Below are 9484 nucleotides of genomic sequence, written 5' to 3' on the forward strand. Positions count from 1 at the left end.
AAAAAAAAAAAAAAAAAAAAAAAGAACGGTGAGCCATTGGTGTCCGTGATGGAACCTACCAGAATTCCCTTTGCCATGGCTAATTTTAGCTGCGGGTTGGGTGTTTAGTGCCTTCAATGCTCTACTGAACAGTTCACATACCTCTCTGTTCTCCACCATTTGGAAGGATGCTCTGGTGGTGGACTTTCGTTAAGGCGCTGTGAACAAATACACGTTCCCTGTTACTGACGGTAATGCTACGAGTACGTTCAAAGGAAAGAATGAAAGGTACATTGGTAGGTGTGCATTTGAGAGATGCAGGGAAACACAGTATAGGGGACCGTCCGGGAGCGCTGCTGTGGCATCTTATTTTACGTATTGTGATCTCGCCACTGAAGCACTTTTCTCATAAATACTGACACACGTGTATGCATTCTTTCAACGATTCTTTTGAGCACTTACTTTGTACCCTGTTACGTTAAATGCCGGGCTACGGATACGATGGAGGTAGGTGCAACTTTACATAGGATGGATAGAGACGGCCTCTGGGAGTAGGCCAGAACAGCTAGGCTGACACCGTCGTGATAAGGAACCAGCCGTGTAAGCCAAGTTATTAGGGGTAAGCACTTCAGGCAGAGGGAATGAGAGGGGAACCAGCCCTCGGCTTCTTTAAGAGCAGTGCCTGGAGACGTCCTTGGTTGTCTGGAGACAAAACGGGTGCCGATGCTACTTGTACAAGTTGCTAGAGGCCAGCCGTGCCGCTAAACGTCCTGTGATGCACGCACAGTCCCCCGCAGCAGAGAAGAGTCCTGCCTGCCGTGTTAACAGCACCAAGCTGGAGAGACTGTAATTGGGAGTGGTATGAGGGCCGGCATGGGAAAAAGATGGGCAAGGCGAGATTGCCAGGGAACCGGTCATGTAGGGGCCTGTAGGCCACCATTTGACTCTTTCATAAGACGAGTGGAAAGCCATCGATGACAGTATTTGATTTATGCTTTAAAAAGATCTCTGAGGCTACTCTCTAGTGAATGGATTATGGAGGGGTAAGTGTTGAAAGCAAAGAACCGTTTTAGTGGTTCTCACTGCGGTTGAGAGTAGAGATGGCCGGTGGCTTGGATCGGAACACTGAAAGTTGAGATGCCAAGTAGTAGATGACCTTGGATAGATGTCAGAGCCCGTGCTGGCGGCACTTGATGGACTGGAAGCATTTTTACTTGTTTTTATGTCCTTGGCTCAAGAAGAAAGGGATCAAAGCAGAGGGCACTCAGAAATGGTTTTTATCTAATATTTAGCAGGAGGAAAAAACTTTTCAAGTCTGTCAGTAAAAAACAGAACATTAGACTGATTTTCTCTCCTTGTTCACTTTACCATGAGCCCCGTTTTCAACACAAATGAATTACTTAGCAGTTTTGTATCTCTTGGTTGGTACCTCTTTCTCGAAATTGAAGAAGGTTGGCATTTAGTAGAGTTCGAGGCTGTTGCAGCCAGCACACTTACATTTGTCTTGTGTGAAACACACTTCCATTTTCCCTTTTTGTTGATATTAGGGTTGCTGAAGTATAATTCCTGTTTTGTTAATAAAAAAATTCATTAAATTTTTTTTTAATGTTTCTTCATTTTTGAGAGAGAGAGAGACAGAGCGTGAGCGGGGGAGGGGTAGAGAGAGAGGGAGACACGGAATCCGAAGCAGGCTCCAGGCTCCGAGCTGTCAGCACAGAGCCCGATGCGGGGCTCGAACTCACAAACTGCAAGATCATGACCTGAGCCGAACTTGGACGGTTAACTGACTAAGCCACCAGGCGCCCCTAAAAGAATTTCGTTGTAATAGTTCTTCCTGATGAAGTATTTATTGTTGGGTTTAGCTTTTTTTTTTTTTTTTTTTTTAAATGTGTATTTCTGATATGGGAGGAAAGAGGGGTGTGAGATAAAATGGCCTTTTTTCTTTGCCAGTGGAGGAAATTTTTTGGTTGAGAATTTTTGTTGTTTCAGTGTTCATGCATTGAAGGTGATTCATTTCAATTGGAATATTTCCTTGAGTTTAGGAACTTGATTTAGTTTCTTGTTACATTTTTCAACGCATGATTAAAAAGAAAAAGTAAACATCTTTATAGTTAGACACTGGTTTCTTAGCTCTCTGACTAGCTGATGAGCAAATATCCTTTTCCCCCCTAATTATGTGCTAAGCTCTTGTAACTTTGTTTTAATTATGGTAAATCTCCTTGAACGGAGAAGCTTAATGTCAATGTTTTCTTACACTTTCTCTTTAAAGAAATTTCCATATGAAGAGAAATTTTGTTGTGACATGTGTATCTCCATGTCTCTTTGTGCTAGAGAATGAAAGTGGCTCAAGTAAATAGCAGTTTATTTAGAATATCAGATTAACATGAGATCGAGTAGAATGCAATTTGGAAAGTCAATCTTCTGCAGAGGGTACCTTCAAATGTGAAAAGGATTTTGAATCTGTATCTTTATGCAGGTATATCCAGTTTGCCTTACTAAGTTGTGCTGGCAGAGACTGCCTTTCAACTTGCCTAAAGTAGACGCCCCCCCCCCCCCAATATGGTACTCGTGTGCTAAAGATGTCTGCTGATTGAATCTTACAAAATTTTCTTGGAATTGTTTATACTCACATCAAAGACAAACATGAAAGCAATTGACTTTGTTTCCTCTTAGCATTTTGTTGGTTTTACTTAAAATGAGTTTCTGTAAATAATTATGTTGGTACTATATAGTGAAATAAACTAGCTGAAAATATTTAAAATATAATCATAGATTTAAAAGTGGGAGGAAAGTCTGCCTCAGTGGTAACAGCAGCAGCCTCTCATGCCATTTTCGCATGCTTCTCTGGACTTGTTGTTTTGTTCCTGGGCCACACTTTGAGATTTCCAGCACACTCTGGATTTTCTTGTACTCGTCTACCCGAAATGATTTTCAGATTTCTTAAATACTGCATTACTCCGTAAAGCTTCTGTTTATGAGTCTAAGTCATAATTTTGGATATAGTAAAGTTAATATTTTACTATTTTTTTTTGTTTTAAACATAAGTATAAAATTACATTTAAGTATAAATCGGATACTCGTGAAATGATAGAACTGGGCTGTCACTGGATCTTGATTTTGATTCTGTTTTAGGGAGTTACATGTTAAGTTTTTGATAATGTAGAGGTGGATTTGAGCTTACACGTAACGAGGGAGTATAGAGTTGTGTATCGTGTGAAAATACTCAATTCTTTTTCACGATTGTGTGGTTGATTTCACAGTTACATCATGAATTTTGCAGGTCTTGGAATGGCTAGGCTTTCTCCCCTTCTACTTGACACCTGCATTTACATGGAAAATGTAGTGTGGAAATGGGTATGGAATGGGTATGAAATGGGTATGGAAATGGGGATGGAAAATCCTCCTCTATGCGGATGGGGAGCAGAGTGGTGGGGGGCTGGAGTGGAGCTGCCAGGGAGGGAGGGGACGCTTGGCTCACCCTGGCGTCTCCTCGGTTCAGGGGGTCTGGAGCGGGTCAGTCGCACTTAAACAGCCCTGCTTCCAACTGGCGGGCAGCTCTCTGACCTTCCCGTACTCGCTGTGTATTCGTGGTGTGCTCCTGTTCTTTGAGCAGCGCTGGACTTGTATGTTAATAAACTTGCCAAAATACATGTAAACAGTGACAATGTACTCTACAGAACTTTTATATATACCCTCGGGTTCTACTTTATAACTTAACATCATAAAATATCATCATTTTTCTCCTACAGAATGATCTTAAATGTAATCAGCCTCTAATTCAGAAGCCACAGTATGTGCATATGGACAGCTCAGGACTTCAGGAAAGAAACACTGAATTTTGTAGGTAGAGGATCTTGTGTAGAATTTTCTATTGTTCCTAGGTTATTTTTCAAATTTTTTTTTAAAGCAGAGTAATAAGTTATAAGTGGTGTTCTCCCCAGATACTTTATGTATAGGTAAACAATGTTACAGAGGACTCACCAAGCCAAGTGTATGACCGATACTTTGTTCTCTGATGTTTATGTCTGCTTAGAATATTTTAGTTATTCGGTAAGTATATAGCCATAAATCCGGTGATTAAAATAGCTACTTATGAAGTGAACTGAAGGAAAAAACCCTTATGTGCATTAGCCTTTTAGCATTAATTGTCATGTTACTAAAATATTCCGTGTGATTTTTGATAAACATACAACATTTCCAGGTTTAACATTTTCCAGGTTTAATTTAGAAATTTGTGGTCACTCATTGGGTGCCTGGAATTTTCCATATTATTCTTCCTTTTTTGGTGGAAGAACCTTTGAAAATGTCTTTAGTATCATATGTTTTGTGTATTTTTTGGAAAGAAATATAACTCAATTAAAAAGTATATCAAAACCAGTTCCAAGAAAAGAGGAATTCTTTATAGCCAATTGTCTCACCATCAGATGGAATAGCTCCCAGTCTGCCAGGTAACGTTGCTTCTACTTTGCTAGTTAGACAGAGCTATTTTGAGGCTGTACTAATTTGTCTGGACGCTATGTACCACTTAATTACAATTGATTTGGAGATGCTAGCAGGACATAAATCTGAAATTGTTGCAAAGTACCAGCCTAAATAAACATTTGGGAAGGTCAGTAGTAAGCATTTAGACAGTAGAGAATATAAAAACATTGATGGATAATGGAGTCTGTGTACTTTATAATTAAGTATAAAATCAAATGCAGATTTCACGCATAAATGCATGTGACTAGTGTAAGTATCTGTGGATCAAATTCATGTTGCGGTTTTATTTGATTAGGATTAAAACAGACAAACAGCTGGTTGGGGTTTTGAAGGGTCAGTTAAACATGAACAAAAGAAAAGTCTTGGAAGGGAAGGCAGAGAAAAATGAGCTAACTTGCTTTGCTTTTAAGTTCTTTTGCTCCTTTCAGTGGGGGGGACAGTTACTTTTGTGGTCACATGAATATTTCATTTCATGGGCTGTGTGTGTGTATGTGAAATAATCAGTAAAGCTCAATAGAATACATTATGCTAAAAACTAATTAAATAATAGGGGTGCCTGGGTGGCTCAGTCGGTTAAGCGTTTGACTTTGGCTCAGGTCATGATCATGGTTCATAGGTTTGAGCCCCATGGTGGGTTCTGTGCTGACAGCTCAGAGCCTGGAGCCTGCTTTGGATTCTGTCTCTCTCTCTCTCTCTCTCTCTCTGCCCCTCTTTTAATTAAAAAAAGAAAAAAAAAAAGAAAGATTAAGCAAACTTTCTATTTACTCATCTAAGAGATTTAATTACTTTTTTGAATTATTTTATTGGTTTCCTTTTAAGTATGTTATCCAGATGTTGCATCTTGATGGGGGCCCCCCCCCCCTCTCATGGATAACAGAAATGAATTGATAGGTTTTCTTACCACTGAAATTTTGAGGAATTGACTAAAAAAAAATGATGATAAGCCTGTCATCTTAACAAAGACAGATTTAGATGTAAATATCCTTTAATTACATTTTTGAATTTTTTTTTAATTTTAATTTTTTTTTCAATGTATGAAATTTATTGTCAAATTGGTTTCCATACAACACCCAGTGCTCATCCCAAAAGGTGCCCTCCTCAATACCCATCACCCACTCTCCCCAGTTACATTTTTTTTTAATTCAAAGAAATTTTAATGTTTTATTTATTTTTGAGACAGAGACAGAGCATGAGTGGGGGAGGGGCAGAGAGAGAGGGAGACACAGAATCCGAAGCAGGTTCCAGGCTCCGAGCTGTCAGCACAGAGCCAGACGCGGGACTTGAACTTACAAACCATGAGATCATGACCTGAGCCGAAGTCGGACACTTAACCCACTGAGCCACCTGGGCGCCCTACATTTTATTAAATTTGCATTTTAAAAGAATTACGCAGTGATGCATTGGGTCCCTACTAATATATCTAACCCTCATATGAATTAAATAATGTTCATCACCAGTCCTTACTTGTATTTTTAAAAGCGAGTTCAGTGAAAAGCTACCAAAGTGTCAGTGTAGGGCTCAGAGGTGGTCCCAAAAGATCAGGTTTCTTACACCTACACACCATCAAAGCTCTAGCACGTGTCCCTGGGCTTCTCTGTACCTTCAGAAGATTCTTGCCCCACTTTCCTTAAGGGCAGGTATTGGCAGATGCCTGAGCGAAAATGGTGTTTTGGAGGATGGTGTTCCCCACCTTGCCACACAGCCCAGAGATACCTTGCGAGGAAACATTTGAGCATTTGGTTACACCGTGCCATTCGTTCTCTGTGTGGCCAGTTACTTGTCCAGTGGAGGGGGTCTTTGCTGGTATCCCTGTAACCGTTACTCTCGTCTCTAACTTAGGCGTGGACGAGATGCCTATTAGATGAGCGAATATGTGCTAGGATAGATACAAAGTAGAAAACCCTGGCACCGCACACGGGTTCAGTGCGGTGCCATGAGGGCTGTGACAGAGGCGTGAGCACGTGTCACAGGAGCCTGGGGACCGTGCCTCATCCTCCCGGGCCTTCGCGGGGGACGTCTCCTGAGGAGGCGACGTCTGGGGTGAGCCTGAGGGTGACGAAGGAGTCAGTTGGCGAAGCTGAGGCTGCAGTGTAGGGAGGACTCGTAAAGAGACACCCTGGCGTGGGAGGCCCCAGCGGGGTCCCCGGGACGGAAATCGGGGGCCTGGAGGGCCTGACCTATGGCTCAAGGCCACCTCTGAAGTCGCACGCCCGGCCTTAGCATTTCAGGGAGACTCAACACAGCCACGCTCATGTGAACACCGGTGTTATTCCTTCTCGGCTTCTCTTTCTGGCGCAAGGGGCTTAGCCTCCCGTGCCGTGAACCGTACTTGTTGGCAAGTCCCGAGCTGGTACAGCAGCTCACGAGGTCCCGATGGACCTGGCAGCGCTCAGCTTCCTGCTCTGTGGCTTTGGGATGTGGTTCCCACCCTTCCGGTGGCAGAGGAGAAGGCAGGTAGGAAAGGAACCAACGCTTTCTTTTCTTTCTTTTTTGTGACTTTTTAATTGGAAAGAATGTAGTGAAAGGTTGTGGGAGCAGAACAACGAACCTCTGCGTGTTTCACCCGGTTTTGCCACTTGTGGACATTTTGCTCCATTGGTGTGTTTCTCCCTCCCTCCCTCCCTCTCCCCCTCCATCCCTCTCCCCCTCCCTCCTTCCCTCCCTCCCTCTCTCTCTCTCTCAACTGTTTGAGAGTAAGGGGCAGACATTATAACCCTGTGGCCCTAAATACTTCAGCACCTGACTCCCAGGAACTGGCTTTCTCCTGTCACCATAGCACAGTGACACACCGCTGTCCCACAGCTCACACTGCCCCGTCCACTGTTTACACTGGTGTCTGTAGCAAATACGTTGTGTCCAGTCCAGGACCATACATTGCATTTTGTTACTGAGTCTCTTTTGTCTCATTTAAACAGAACAGTGCTTTGGTGTTTCTTTGTCCTTTTCAGCAGCAGTGTTTTTAAAGCCTACAGGCCAGCTGCTGTGTAGAATGTTCCTCACTTTCAGTTTGTCTTCGTTTGCTTCCCGATTAGCTTTAGGGTATGCATTTTGGCAGGAACACCACAGAGGTGATGTCATGTTCTTCTCAGGGTCTTTATCAGGAAGCTCTTGAGTGGGTTTAATAATAACCCTATTATTAGTGGTGACAGTTTTCACCTAAAGTGGTAGTAGGGTTCTCTGCTGTAATGAACTTCTTTCCCCTTAGTAATTAGTAAGTAATCTGTGCGGAGGTACTTGGAGACGGTAAGCACTGGTTGTGTTTACCAACAAACTTTCACTCATTTTTAGCATCCAGTGGTGTTTCTTGCAGAATCAATTATTACTGTAAATGATGGCAAAATACCTTTTGGGATTTTATTTTATTTTTTTAATGTTTATTTTTGAGAAAGAGAGAGAGAGAGAGACAGCGCATGAGCAGGGGAAGGGCAGAGAGAGAGGGAGATGCAGAACTTGAAGCAGGCTCCGAGCTGTGAGCACAGAGCCCAGTGCAGGTCTCGAACTCATGAAACACGAGATCATGACCTGAGCGAAGTCAGACGCTTAACCAACCGAGCCACCCAGGGGCCCCTGGGATTCTAGTTTTTATAGGTGTAATGCCTTTGGAGGCAGCACTCTGTACTCACCAGTGTGTAGGAAACTGAATCTGCAGAAGAAATAACCTAACAGTCAGTGAAGGATCTCATGTGGGTTGTACCGAACACCAGAGGAGGAGGAGGGGGAGGGGGAGGAGGGAAGGGCCAGGCACTTGACGTGCCGGAACTCCTGAGCCAGGAGGATTTTGTCTTACATCCAGTGCTTCTTTCCTTCTAGCATCCAGCTACTGTTTGATAAGTTTCATTGCAGGTAGTGAGCTTCAGAGGATTGTGACTTGGTATCAGCTTCCTATCTCAGTTATTATTTTCTGAAAATGACATATCTTTGATCTCTTCTTGAGTAGTGTTTTTTATGATAGCATTATAAAGCCATTGAAACAATATCTCCAAACCACGCCTTTCATCAGACATTAGTAATAGAGGTTTTATGTGTCACACCAAGAGTGAATGTTCCCCAACATTAATAGTTTTAAGAAGGTTTACTCATAACAGATATCTGTTGTCATATAAATGAATGAGATGTCTTATTTTGGTGAGTGGTTATGTGTTCATGGTTAGTGTGTTCGTAATGTTAGGAAAGTATAATTTTGAGACTACTTTTCCATTTGCCTAATTATTTTTGCCCACATAAGAGAATTTCATGTTTATGTATGTGTGTATACGTGTGTATACATGTGTATATATACCTGTCTTCTAAGATACCTTTTGCATATTCTGCGTGTTCACAATCAAATATATCCAGTTTATCATGTTCTGACAACCTGCGACAATTTTGCTGTTTTTCTTTGAACTATAAGTTATTTTAGGTAAGAATATGTGTCCTAATTATTGTTAACTTATATTTTTGATAAAATTGAAGGGTGGTAAACATTTATACTTAGATGGCAATAAAAAATCTTCGCAGTGTTTTTGTAGATTATCAGTAGAAGCCGCATGTTTAAATAGAAGCTGCCCAAGAAATAGTATCAGTGATAAAATTGTAGAAACAAATAAGCCACTAGAAGGTTCTGCCAGAGCATAACAGGAACGTGATGGGTGCTAGTATACTAGTGAAAGATCTTCACACACTAAGATCTGAATTCTGTGCGTGCTTTACTTCACCAGGCATGGTTTGTTTGCAGTCAAAAAAAACCTACTTAAGCCAGCTTAAATCTAAGAAACTCTCTTAGAAGGACGTCAGCGTAGCTCACAGAACCCCACGATGGGGGAGGTCACACAGTTTCACCGAAACCGGGAACCGGAAGGCTGGCAGGAAGCAAGGCCACAACGTTTTCCACCTCCCTTTCCTTGTGGCCACACGGTTTCTCCCGGCTGCAGCTGCCTGCTTCGTTATTTTCTGTAGACTGGCTTTTCCGCCCAAGGTCCTGTCGGGGTTGCCCCTCGGTTGCCAGCTAACCCTCCAGTTGAGTTTTCTTTTCTTTTTTTTTTTT

General features: G+C 42.2%; 1 protein-coding gene across 3 annotated transcripts in view; it reads left to right on the forward strand.

Moving 5' to 3' along the window:
- ATP6V1H (ATPase H+ transporting V1 subunit H) overlaps positions 1-9484 on the forward strand; it is a 114844-nt gene that overhangs the window by 83507 nt on the left and 21853 nt on the right. The window lies entirely within an intron of this gene.

This window comes from Herpailurus yagouaroundi, unplaced genomic scaffold (genome assembly GCF_014898765.1).
Source record: "Herpailurus yagouaroundi ecotype Mexico unplaced genomic scaffold, PumYag 165, whole genome shotgun sequence".
Taxonomy (NCBI): domain Eukaryota; kingdom Metazoa; phylum Chordata; class Mammalia; order Carnivora; family Felidae; genus Herpailurus; species Herpailurus yagouaroundi.